This window comes from Phyllobates terribilis, unplaced genomic scaffold (genome assembly GCF_046119375.1).
Source record: "Phyllobates terribilis strain yellow unplaced genomic scaffold, ASM4611937v1 Scaffold_7__3_contigs__length_470593459, whole genome shotgun sequence".
In the NCBI taxonomy this organism is placed as follows: domain Eukaryota; kingdom Metazoa; phylum Chordata; class Amphibia; order Anura; family Dendrobatidae; genus Phyllobates; species Phyllobates terribilis.
Window position 1 is genome coordinate 387,796,439 of NW_027362767.1, and position 14,122 is coordinate 387,810,560.

The window sequence follows — 14,122 nt, forward strand, 5'->3', positions numbered from 1 at the left end:
AGCCTGGGTAAAGTTAGGAGCTCATTGGGTGCTGGTCACCTGAGCTCACACATAGAGGGAGTATATAAGGTGGGAACCATCTTAGATCAGGGTCAGTCAGTGAGACGTCAGTCTTTTGCAGAGTCAGAGGAAGAGAGCAGAAGAGCAGAGCAGCTCCAGGCCAAGAGAGAGGAGAAAGAAAGACCCAGAGGGGGAGAAAGAAGGAACTCTGAGAGCCCAAACTAAATCCAAGGGTGAAGAGTTGGCAACAGGGTACCGGATCCCAAGCTGGCAGAGGCTACAGCACACCTTAGCCAGAGACCGGAGGTCGTGGGCAGGATCTGCCACGATCACCCACTAAATCCACCCGGAAGGCAGACCAGGAATAGGGTCAGGGAACCCAGAGACAAGGGTTTACCACCAAGAGGCCAGAGGGAGCTGGACATAGGTGGATCCCTGGTGGGGAAGGCCAGAGAAGAGGACAGGACAGAAAGGGAGCTCAGGACCACGCTCCAGAATCACCTGGGGGTTGGCCGAGTCCAGGACCTGGTGGACGCAGCACGGCTCGGGTGATCACTCAAGGCCGGAGTGACCAGAACAACTGCAGTAAGTAAACAAACCCTGAACTGCACAGCCCGACTCTGAGTCTCATTTCCATCCCCGCTGCACCACCACAACCCCCATCCTCTGCAACTGACCCCCTGAGGCTATACCCCTCCCGTTGGGGGTTATACTACCTGAGCTGCACATACATCACCAGCCTCAGCGGACCCTGTTGCAGCGGCGGCCGTACTGACCGCAATTCAACGGGTGGCGTAGTCGACACAAAAGAACATCTAGTAACATCATAAGGACTGCCACACACTGAGCTTGACACCCTGGGCACGGACCGGGTCACAGCCACTCGGAGACTACAACCCCCATCTGATCCGGCTCCGGGTTTCCCCAACAACACTGGCCCAGGGGGCGCGTCATATACTCATAATGGCAAATAGAACCGTGTAAATGCTAATAGCAATAATCAATGCGAAGTGCTAGATATCATAATAAAAAATATCAAGCATAAATAAATAATAATAATAATAAAAAAATGAAAATAAATTGTATTATCTATAATAAATAATAATATACCATAGCGGGAATATAAATACCCCCAAAAAATAGTGCGGCCATTAGTCCTACAAGAACATAGACATAGAATGGTGCCAATAAAGGGGTGTAATGATCATGGTCGCAGAAAATGTCATATTACACCAACAGAAAAAACAAATAGAAGGGCGGTAAATGTGAATCACATAAGAAGGCTGTAAAGAGAAAAGAGCAAATAAAAAAACAAAGCTAAGTAGTAAACAAAGTGAAAGTGCAAGGTGCGAGTGCAAGTGACAGGTGCAAAAGAAAAAATGCAATAGTGCAAAGTAGGGGAAAATTTTTTTTTTAAAAAGAAATTAATATTAAAAAATATAAAATATACTGTATATATTTTCATATTTATATATGTATAATTAATGTAAAAGTGGCCAGAAGTGGGTAATCACAAAGCACACAAACACAAGTGTTAGTAAGTACAGACATACGGTCAAAAAGGTTATATAATAAACCCAACCAAAATAAAAAAACTTCAAATGAAAATCTAAATGTGTAAAGAGCATAACAAATTAAAATGACTAAATGTTGGATCAAAGAGTGCACAGGTTGTGTAACCTGGGCCATCTTTAAGTCAAGTAGGTCAGACCAAAAAAACAACAGATCCACGTAAAAGCCCACGTGGCTAATTTGATTAATTTATAGATACACCTAGATGCTCATCTGAACAGCCCACCCTAATAGTCACAGCTTAGTGGTCGCAATGTCGGATGTTCACTGGAATCTTTTGTAATTCACAAACATTCAAACCACAAGTTTTATCACAATGGGCTTGCAAAAAATGGGCGGCCACCAAGGAAAGAGTTTTCCCTTTGGCCAGGTCCTGTCTGGCAAGATTGATGTTGGACGCATGTTTTAATACAGTATGTACAATATATAAAGTCCAGGCTCAACCAATGGAGTGAAGGTGCCAGGAACTCAACAAGACTGAATAATATCTACTAAAGTTCTGGCACTCGAATAATGATGGAGAGTCAATTGATGTGTTTCAAACAGGTGGATGCTTTAATAGATTCTCCAAGTTAAAGGTAGCTCAAACAGGTGCCCAACGGTTCAACCCCACCGGGGTTTTCATCAGGGGCTTCAGAGGAGCTATGTGGTAGAATCTACAGCGTTCCGTAGGATCCTGGAAAATAGCGTGGTGTAAACCGGCCTCTTAGGTGCAATTTGCTGCGGGCAAAAAAAGCTATCCCTTCAAATGGGGGTACACAGTAAAGTGGTGTATACCTAATGTGGTGCTTGGTCCTAGGGATGGCTGTATACCAGGAGACCAGTGGATGGTAGTCAGGGTAAAGGTAAGCGTACCTGGATAAGGTCTGTAGATTCTACCACATAGCTCCTCTGAAGCCCCTGATGAAAACCCCGGTGGGGTTGAAACATTGGGCACCTGTTTGAGCTACCTTTAACTTGGAGAATCTATTAAAGCATCCACCTGTTTGAAACACATCAATTGACTCTCCATCATTATTCGAGTGCCAGAACCTTAGTAGATATTAATACAGTATGTGTCACCGTAGTTCTTGGAAGTTTGTACCATGTAAACCTTAGGGCAAGAACAAGTTAAAGCTTTTATCTCACTGCGTGTTTTGCAAGTAATGTAAACCTTTAATTTATATTCTTGTTCTAGTTCTGTCACTCTCACCTTACATGCTCTTTTCTCTTCACAGCTTTCTTGGGTGATTCATATTTAACGCCATTTTATTTGTTTTTTATATCGGCGTAATCTGAGATTCATGCATGGAATGCATGGACACTCAAGGAACGCACTTCAATTTTCTGTTCGTTCCACGCTGGAACGCATTCCCCTTCCATGGTACACATGATATCTTCCGGTTCATATGTCTTGCGCATGCGCAATTATTTTCCCAGTGACCTCTCCACAATGCGCTGCTGATGCCGCGCACATGTGATGGCGTTTACCGAATTATCTGTAAGTGCACTTGACACACCCCCTGGGGCCGTGGGGTACTCGGCAGTCGGGCCGGTCCTTTTCGTGGTAGTCACGGTGGAAGTGACCCGGTCCATGGCCCCGGGCGGTCAAATAAAAGAAAGGTCAATTTGGGAAATAAAGTGTTTGGCGATAATGTTTGTGACGCCACCCGTGGTATATGGCTATATGGCGCCGCCGCTGCGGTGCAGATCCACTGGAGCTGATGGTGACGTAGCAGAGTTGGTTCAGCTCTCCACGGGCAGAGCTAAGCTCCAGGGCAGAATAGAAGATTTTATGAGGTAGATGTTGTTGGTGCAGTGTAGTGTAGGGCTGGTGATGCAGTAATTAGTCAAGGACACAGTGGGGTGCAGTCTTCGGGCTTTACTCACAGTTGTTAAGTTCTCCAGGTTACAGTTACCGGACTGTAACTGCCCATGTCGTCCTGTGTCCTTCGGGGAAGTGATCCAGCCAACTCTCAGATATCTTGGAAGCACTTGAACGGGACCCCTTTCTTATGTACCTCTCCAGGTCGACTCCCTGCGCTGGTTCTCGCCCTCCTGCCCTGTGCCTCACACACAGTGTCCCAAGCCAGTGGCTGCGAGCCCTGTCAGGCGACATCCGTTCTGTCCCCTTGGTCCAATTAGATACTCTCGTTGGATGCTGAGAAAGCATTCCATAGAGTCTCCTGGCACGCCATACATTATTCTCTTAAAAAGCTTGGGGTAGGGGTCTAGGGGACCCTTTTATAGCCAAAATCACGGCCCTGTATCACAATACGTCACCTAGGCTGAAGATGAATGGAACTGTAGCACCCCGAGGGCTCGGTTGCTACAGAGGTATTGCACCTCACCCAGAGGTGTGATACCTCACTCTCAGGTAAGGATGGTGTGTGGATCAGGACCCCGACACTTGCATGCATTACACCACATTGCCATGGGGCAAGGCGACCAATATGCCCCTGAGATGGGCACAACAGAGATGGGCTGGAGTGGGGGGAGGGAACACCGAGGAAGGGGAACCCTATAGTGCAGGAGCAGGGAGGAAGAAGTTCCTGGGTGCATTGAGAAGGGAGTATAAAAGGTGGGCACCATCTTAGTTCAGTGCAGAGAAGTCTGAGCAGAAGTGACAGGGAGCAGGGGCTCTGCATGAACTCTGCTCCGGAGGCCCAGGCCTGGAAGAGGGAGAAGGAAGGAAGAGGAGCGGAGAAGGCTCCAGGAACGAGGAACGAAGGGATCCCAGGGGCCACCTTTTCGGCGATTGTGTGCGGAGTGTGGTTACAGCACCTGAAATGCTGCAACCTCCGGTTTGCTAGCTGAGCCTTAAAGTACTCCACTAGGCTGTGGCTGGTCCCCTACTGCAGCCTGATCCCTCCACGTCAGCGTGAATTTGGGCGCACGGGTGGCCTCCCGCACTCGCCGTGCCCCTGGGATCCCTTCTCTCTCTTCTCTCTGTAGCCCTCCTCACCGCTCCGGTCTTTTCTCCTCACTTTCCACTTGGGCCTCCCTGACTGGGCCCTACTCCTCTCTTGTTCCCCTGAGCAGAACTGACTGAACTGCACTCCTGCTCCAGGCACTGGAACAGGAGACTGCACCCTTCTAGATGTTTTTACCTTCTTTTTATACTCCTCTATCTGTGCTCCCATGAACTACTTCCTCCACCCACCTCCTCTACCTAGTTCCACCCTCCTGACAGGGACCAGGACTGTGCTCTCCCTGAGGAGTAATCTCGCCCTTCCCTATGAAGTGGTGTGGTGTTGGATGTGGATGTGTGGGTCCCATGTAGTGCTCCCTCCTTACCTGAGAGTGGGGTACCACACCTCTGGATGAGATGCAGTAACTCTGTGGCAACTGGACCCGCCACACACTTACAATAAATATTTGACTTGACTGACATTTGGCTGACCACCCCTGACAAAGCTATATCTGGTAGTGACACGCATTGGGTCAAGACTAGTGTTGAGCCACCCCCGTAGTGTTCGAGTTCGGTTCGGTTCGTCGAACACCCGTGTGTTCGCCGAACTGTTCGTCGAACTGTTCGTCGAACACCTTCGAACACCGTTAAAACCAATGGCAGGCAAACAAAAACACATAGAAACACATAGAAAACACTTTCAAAGGTGTCCAAAAGCTGACAAACTGCTCAGAAGACACAACTAACACATGGAAAAGTGACAAGTACATATAGTCATGCGAAAAGAAAAGAGGTGGAGGAGTAAAAGGAGGGGGAGACACAGATATAGGCATGTCATGCCCTTCTAAAATCCAAAAAGTGAGAAGCCGAGACGGCCAGTCCGCTCCTGCCCGTGCCACCTCCGTGTCGCCGGGTTTGTGCCAGAGCCGCGGTGAACCCTGACGGCCAGCCCCCCTCTCCCAATACTGGTGCCTGTCCGCTGGTGGGTCGAGAGAGCCCCCCTGTGGTGGAGGCAGCTCTAAGCTTTTTAATTTAAATTGTCCCTCTAATTTGAATGAATACACTTTAAATCCATTTACAAGGATCTATTGGAGGGCAAGTCTCATGCCAGCAGCCGCGTAATTCCAGCTCCAGTAGCGTCCACTAAAGCTGCTGCAGTTAAAAAGCTTTTATAAGGATCGAGCTTGGCTGTCCACTGCAAGGCATCCTAGTGCCAGTCCCAGCCCCTATGCCTTGGGGTGCCTCCTGATGCTCTTCACTGAGTATCCCGTGGTCCCGAAGCATTTCCTTTGAAAAAATTAAGTGTCCAAACTACAGGTGGTGTAGCTTGCTTAACAGCCGGGATAATCCGCTGACTAGCAGACACTGCTACTAGGCACAAAGTATTTCCTGGGCTAGATGCAGTTAAAAATTTGTAAGTAGATACTCTCGTTGGATGCTGAGAAAGCATTCCATAGAGTCTCCTGGCACGCCATATATGATTCTCTTAAAAAGCTTGGGGTAGGGGTCTAGGGGACCCTTTTATAGCCAAAATCACGGCCCTGTATCACAATACGTCACCTAGGCTGAAGATAAATGGAACTGTAGCACCGAGGGCTCGGTTGCTACAGACGTATTGCACCTCACCCAGAGGTGTGATATCTCACTCTCAGATAAGGATGGAGTGTGGATCAGGACCCGACACCTGCATGCATTACACCACATTGCCGTGGGGCAGGGCGACCAATATGCCCCTGAGATGGGCACGACAGTCCCTGTCTCTGGCTGGAGTAGGGGGAGGGAACACTGAGGAAGGGGAACCCTGCAGTGCAGGAGCAGGGAGGAAGCAGTTCCTGGGTGCATTGAGAAGGGAGTATAAAAGGTGGGCACCATCTTAGTTCAGTGCAGAGAAGTCTGAGCAGAAGTGGCAGGGAGCAGGGGCTCTGCATGAGCTCTGCTCCGGAGGCGGGCCTAGTAACAGAGGCCCAGGCCTGCAAGAGGGAGAAGGAAGGAAGAGGAGCAGAGAAGGCTCCAGGAACGAGGAATGAAGGGATCCCAGGGGTGCGGACGGGCGAGTCGCCACCGCACGCCCGAATCCACCTGCGTGGAGGGGTCAGGCCAAAGGGGGAGACCGGTCCCCGAACTAGTGGAGGCAGGAAACGACCCTCAGCTAGAAACCGGAGGCTCTGACATTTTATGTGGCGCAGCCCCTTGCTCCACCCGCTAGGAAGGCACCACATAGGGTCAGGGAAACTGGCGCCAAGTTTACCAAGAGGAGGCCCGAGGCAGCCGGACAGAAGTGTTGGTAAGAAAGGCCAGACAAAGGACACACAAAGGGGGTCCTGTGAAGCGCTCCAAAGTTATCTGGGAGTTGTCTGAGCCCCTCACCTGGTGAGCACAGTACGACGTGGGCAGCCGTTACCTGCAGACGTGGTCTGGATAATAAGAACTGTGAGTAAAGGCCCTGAACTGCATCACTGACTCCGTGTCGTTACTGCTGCTGCCCTGCACCATCACCCCCATCCTCCGCATACACTGCCCTGAGGCTATACTCCTCCCGTGGGGAGTTATGCTACGCTCTGCTGCACCCACAACACCAGCCTTAGCGGTCTGCCCTGTAGCGGCGGTTCACTCTGACCGCAATCCACGGGTGGCGTAGTCGGACATTTAAACATCAAAACCACATAAATAGTTCCGCCACTGGTTTGACCGCCCTGAGCCACGGAACCGGATCGCCGCCACGAAGACTACAACCACCAGCATCCACCAAAAAGGGTCCGGCTCCGGGTGTCCCAAGGCCCAGGGGGTGCGTCAGAACATTTTCATCACCTTTCACAATCACCAATGGGACAAGGCAGGGATGTCCTCTGTCCCCTCTCTTATACATCCTAGTGACGGAGCACCTGCTCTCATCAATTCGCCATAACCCCAATATTAGGTGGATTGAGGTGGGAGGCACCGAGTACAAGTGCTCTCTATTTGCTGATGATGTCCTAGTATATATCACTCAATCACATATATCCATCCCTGCTGTTATGGCTGAAATAGATCACTTTGTTACATGGTAAAATTTTAAAATCAATGCAGCGAAGTCTGAGGCCCTCGATGTCTCCCTCCCTAAATCCATATAGGATTCCATCCAGTCCAACTTTCCCTTTGCCTGGCCCTCACAGGGTATCAAATACTTAGGAATTCCTATTCATAGAGACCTCTCCCATCTATGTTATCTTAATTTTGGGCCCTTTATTGAACAATTCCATACAGACCACGGTTGGCAAGTTAGAACTGTAAGATTCACTACGTGAACCACTGGTGTTTTGTGGAAAAGCACATGTACACCGCGTTCCAAATTATTATGCAAAAAGTGTTTAGGAGTGATAAGGGAAGAATTTGTTTGTTTGTCAGTTAAACTCATTGATGGTGATGTGTGTCAGGGCTCTTTATATCACTGTAAGCAATTGCAGACACCTGTGCTAATTAGTTTGGCAGGTGTGTCCAATGAAAGGCAAGACTACTTAAGAAGGCTCTCTCACATTATTAAGCAGCCTACATTTTCTGCCAAAATGGGAAAGAAAAAGGATGTGTCGGCTGCTGAGAAGCAACAAATTGTGGAGTGTTTAGGTCAAGGCATGACTACAATCAACATTGTGCGATGATCAGGATGAAGTGTCTTGGCAATCAAGAAGTATGTAGCTGATTCACAGTACACACGTGTGCGTGCTGATAAGGGCAAATTGAGGACTCTTTCCTACAGGCAATTACGTCAGGTTGAAAGAGCAGCGGCAAAAAAGCCTTGTCATAGCAGCAGACAAGTTTTTGAAGCTGCTTGTGCCTCCAACGTCCCCCGAACAACAAGATGCAGGGTCCTTCAGAGGTTTGCAGCTGTGCATACGCCATCCTGTCGACCTCCTCTATCCACTTCACACAAGCAGAAACGGCTCCAGTGGGCCAAACATTACATGAAGACTGATTTCAAAACTGTTTTGTTCACGGATGAGTGCCGTGCAGCGCTCGATGGTCCAGATGAATGGAGTGGAGGATGGCTGGTTGATGGACACCCCACGCAAACACGGCTACAGCGCCAACAAGGAGGAGGTGGAGTAATGTTTTGGGCTGGAATCATGGGGAGAGAGATTGTCGGCCCCTTTAGGATCCCTGAAGGCGCTAAAGATGAACTCCATAATGTATGTGGATTTTCTCAAACAGCACTTCCTGCCATGGTTCAAGAAGAAGAACCGTGTATTTCACAGCAAGATCATTTTTCTGCATGATAATGCACCATCTCATGCTGCACATAAAACATCTGCATCTCTGGCTGATATGGGCATAAAAGGGGACAAACTTATGGTGTGACCCCCATGCTCCCCTGACCTCTACCCCATTCAGAACCTTTGGAGCATCATTAAAAGGAGTGTCTATGATGGCGGGAGGCAGTTCACATCTAAGCAACAGCTCTGGGAGGGTATTCTGTCCTCATGCAAAACAATTGAAGCAGAAACCATCCAAAACCTGACAAATTCAATGGACGAGAGAGTTCAGAAGCTCCTTTCGAACAAGGGGTCCTATGTGAAAATGTAACATCACCTAGAATAAAGTTTTGAGTTGAAAACTGTTTGATTTCAGTTTCTAACAACCTGCTAATGCTTATAATTTCAAAAATGACCATTTTTTTGGTCTTTATTAAAATGAAAAGGTTGATCGAAAAGTTTGGGGGATCTAAGAGTGTGGCAACCCAGTAGTCATGATTACTTCGAATTCTGACAATATGAGGGTCATGCTGCAGGTAGTGCAGCAAGAAGGCACTTATGTGTCTTGCGCATCTCGGAGCCCCAAAATTATTTTCCGGGCTAGATGCAGCTAAAAATTATTATTAATTTTAAATCTGGTGAAGCTTATTATAGATGGCCTAATAGGATCAGTGCTGCACACTGCTACAAAGCCCAAATTATTTTCCAGTCAAGATACAGATAAACATGATTAGTAATTTGAAAGCTTAAAACGGTTGGTAGGGTGATTTTAACCAATCATCAAGCTTTTACTCTCCCCAGGATGACACAGGGGTAGAAAAGTCATTTCGGATCCATGATTTGTTCATCTTTATGAACGTGAGTCTGTCTACATTATCAGTGGAGAGCCGCGTGCGCTTATCTGTCAGCACACCACCAGCAGCGCTGAACACACGTTCAGACAGAACGCTGGCTGCGGGGCATGACAAGATCTCCAAGGCGTAAGTGGCTAGCTCCGGCCATTTATCCAGATTGGAAGCCCAAAAAGAGCAAGGGTCCAGTGACACAGTCGTGGCTTCAATGTTTACTTGGAGATACTCCTGTACCATCGTCTCTAGGCGTTGACTATGTGTCAGACTTCTTGTCTCCTGTGGCCTTGCAAAGGATGGGCTAAAAAAGTGGTGAAATGATTCCGCAAAATTGATGTTACCAGCAGATACTGTGGTTCTGTTACGGTTTGAGTGCTGAACACTTGACGGTCCCACGGTTGGCAAGTTGGAACTGTGAGATTCACTACGTGCACCACTGGTATTTTGTGGAAAAGCACATGTAAGATTCTGCAACAGTCTCTGCTGATACTCCTGCATGCGTGCATCCCTTTCTATGGCAGGAATAATTTCTGCAAATTTACTTTTGTACCGGGGATCTAACAGTGTGGCAACCCAGTAGTCAGGATTATTTCTAATTCTCACAATTCGAGGGTCATGTTGCAGGTAGTGCAGCAAGAAGGCACTCATGTGTGTTGCGCATCCAGGAGCACCAAGTCCCTGTTGTGTTGGTGGCGAGGTAACAATCATGCTTCCTTCCTCTGTCCTCTCCCCCCAACCTCGCACAACAGAAATGTGATCAAGGTCTCCCTCATCTGATGAGTCTTCCATCAGTTCGTCCTCCACTTCTTCCTGGGCTCCTGCACCTTCCTCACTAGTTTGGCTGCTACCATGCGCCCTGGTAAAATCATCTCCCCCACCCTCACATGCCTGCCGCCTTGGTGCTGCCGACCGTCTGGACCTTGCAGATGTTAGCCCTTCCGCATACAACTCCTCCTCCTCTACTTCCTCCACCTCCTCTTGTGCCACCACCTGACTCCGAATTCTGTTTAACATGTGCTCCAGCATGTAAATCACCGGAATAGTCATGCTGATAATGGCATCGTCAGCACTAAACATCTTCGTCGCCATTTCAAAACTGTGCAGAAGGGTGCATAGGTCCCTGATCTGAGACCACTCCTCCAGCGTGATTTGCCCCACCTCTGAATCTCGTTGGCCCAGGCTATACGTCAGAACGTATTGCACCAGGGCTTGTCGGTGCTGCCACAGTCGCTGCAACATGTGCAGAGTTGAATTCCACCGGGTAGGCACATCGCATTTTAGCCGGTGAAGTGGCAGGCCCAACGACTTCTGTAGAGATGTAAGTCGCTGAGCTGCGGGATGCGAACGGCGGAAGTGAGCACACAGCGACCGTGCCCTCTGCAGAAGGCCATCTAGTCTGGGATAGTGGGCTAAAAATTGCTGGACAACCAGGTTCAACACGTGAGCCATACAAGGCACGTGTGTGACATTGCCCCGGCGAAGGGCCGCACCCAGGTTTGCAGCATTGTCGCACACGGCCTTCCCTGGTTTCAGGTCCAGTGGAGACAACCATTCATGAAATTGGTTCTCCAGAGCTGACCACAACTCCTCAGCTGTGTGACTCACATTTCCCAGACATTTCAATGTAAAAACCGCCTGATGACTTTGAGCCCTACTGCCAGCATAGTAAGGAGGTGTGCAGGATCCCTTCTGCGCAGTTAGAAAGCTTGTGGCATGACCAGACAGGCTTTGGGTGCAGGTGGAAGACCGAGAGGAGGTTGAGGAGGCAGAAGCAGTGGAGGAACTTTGACATAAAGAGGATTGACGCACAACTCGTGGGGACGGCAAGACTTGGACAGCAGCCCCTTGTCCTGCTGTCACCATAGTTACCCAGTGCCCAGTCAGCGACATGTAACGCCCCTGTCCATGCCTACTCGTCCAAGTGTCTGTGGTGAAATGCACCCTGTCACACACAGAGTTTCTCAAAGAAGTGGTGATGTTGTGTGCGACATGCTGGTGGAGCGCAGGCACACCTTTCTTTGAGAAGTAGTGCCGACTGGGCATCTGGTACTGGGGCACTGCGACGGACATAAGGTCTCGAAAATCCTCTGTGTCCACCAGGCGGAAAGGCAGCATTTCTGTAGCCAAGAGCTTGCAGATGGTGAAATTCAACCTCTTAGCTTTCTCATGGCTAGGAGGAAATGGTCTTTTACTTGTCCACATCTGAGGGACCGAGGGCTGGCTATTGTGCTTAGACGGGGTTGATAAGGGTGTCCCCGGCAAACTGCCGGTCTGTGAGGAAGATGCAGGCGGACATGTTAGGTTGCCTTGATCCAAAGGTGGTGCTATCGATGTCGGACAGCGCTCAAGACCAGCTGGTGTTACCACCTCCAAAGAAAATGATGACCTGCCAATCACGCTGGCTGTTGCGGGTAAAGAGGTGGCAGGTCTGCGCCCCAAAACAGGTGTGACTGCTGTCCCCCCAGTCACAGAGGATGAAGAGGCCGCGGATGCACAAGATATGGCAGACGGTGGTTGGCCCGGCCGGCTAGGCCGCATTGTAGCACACTGAGCTTCCCACTGCAACTTATGCTTCATGTCCATGTGCCGGTTCATGCATGAAGTACTCAAACTATGTATTTTTTGGCCTCTACTTAGCTTTTGCTGACAAATGTTACAGATAACACGAGTTGGGTCATCTTTATCGATCTGAAAAAATGCCCAGGCTATGCAAGGCTTAGCACCCATGCGACCTGAAGAGCCACCACGACTTGTGGTGAGAGGCAGAGTTGTGTTTGAGGATGCAGTTGTTGACGTGCTTCCAGTACTACGTCTCTGTCCAGGAAGGCGCAACCTGACCTCGTCGTCACTAGCATCTTCCTCCACCTCCTCTGCTGACCTCATCTCTTGGCTGACTGTGGGTTGACAGTAAGTGGGATCTCCGACCTCATCATCATCACCCTGTGCGTTATCACACCCGTCGTCCTCAGAGCCAACCTGTTCCTGCCCTGACAAAAAACTAAAGTTGTCGCTCCAATCAGGTATTTGAGTCTTATCATCGTCTTCCTCATTGTCTCCACCAACAGGAGTTACAGTTTGGGAATGAGGGTCTACATTATGGTCAGAACCTTCTGCGTCTGGTCCTGGATCCGACTCATAAAGATTCTGGGCATCAGTGCAGATCATTTCCTCGTCTGGATTCACAGAAGCGCTGGAGTCGACCTCTGATTCCCAGGCTATAGTATGAGTAAACAGCTCTGCAGACTCAACCATCTGTTCTACCTCATACTCAGACGGGCAGCTGGAGATTTGGGAGCTGTGAGGAAGCAAGTGCGATTTGGGTGACACCTTTGAGGACTGGAGTATTTGTGATGTTGAAGTTGATGTGGAGGAGAGCCCACTTAAAGGAGCACTTGATATCCGTTGAAGCACCTGCTGTTTTTGTGCCTCATCTGGAATTTGTAGCGATTGGCGTGGCCGTAAGAAAGGGATCTTATCACATTGTCCGCTAAAAGAAGTAGACATTTTAGTTTGGCTGGAAGATGGTCTTTCTTCTGCACCTACCCCACGGACATAACCTTTTTTCCCCTTCCCAACACGCCTATTCCCCTTTCCACCAGCAGCAGGCCTTTTTCCACTCATTTTGGTGGTTAACTAATTCACAACTCTGGAGTTGTTTGCACAAAAAAACAATGGATGGTAACCGAGCAGAGCTGAGTGGCCAAACTGTGGTATTAGGCCAAAACTATTGGCTGGGTTAGATGCAGAAAAAAATTATTTTTAATTTGCAACCTGATGGAGGTCAGTATAGATGGACTAATAGACCAAGTCCCACACACCGCTAGAAGCCCAAATATTTTTTCAGAGCTAGATGCAGAAAATTTTTTTATTCAATTTGCAACCTGATGGAGGTCAGTATAGATGGACTAATAGACCAAGTCCCACACACTGCTAGAAGCCCAAATATTTTTTCAGAGCTAGATGCAGAAAAAAATTATTTTTAATTTGCAACCTGATGGAGGTCAGTATAGATGGACTAATAGACCAAGTCCCACACACTGCTAGAAGCCCAAATATTTTTTCAGAGCTAGATGCAGAAAAAAATTATTTTTAATTTGCAACCTGATGGAGGTCAGTATAGATGGACTAATAGACCAAGTCCCACACACCGCTAGAAGCCCAAATATTTTTTCAGAGCTAGATGCAGAAAAAAATTATATTCAATTTGCAACCTGCTGGAGGTCAGTATAGAAGGACTAATAGAACAAGTCCCACACACTGCTAGAAGCCCAAATATTTTTTCAGAGCTAAATGAAGAAAAAAATTATTTTTAATTTGCAACCTGATGGAGGTCAGTATAGATGGACTAATAGACCAAGTCCCACACACTGCTAGAAGCCCAAATATTTTTTCAGAGCTAGATGCAGAAAAAAATTATTTTTAATTTGCAACCTGATGGAGGTCAGTATAGATGGACTAATAGACCAAGTCCCACACACCGCTAGAAGCCCAAATATTTTTTCAGAGCTAGATGCAGAAAATTTTTTTATTCAATTTGCAACCTGATGGAGGTCAGTATAGATGGACTAATAGACCAAGTCCCACAC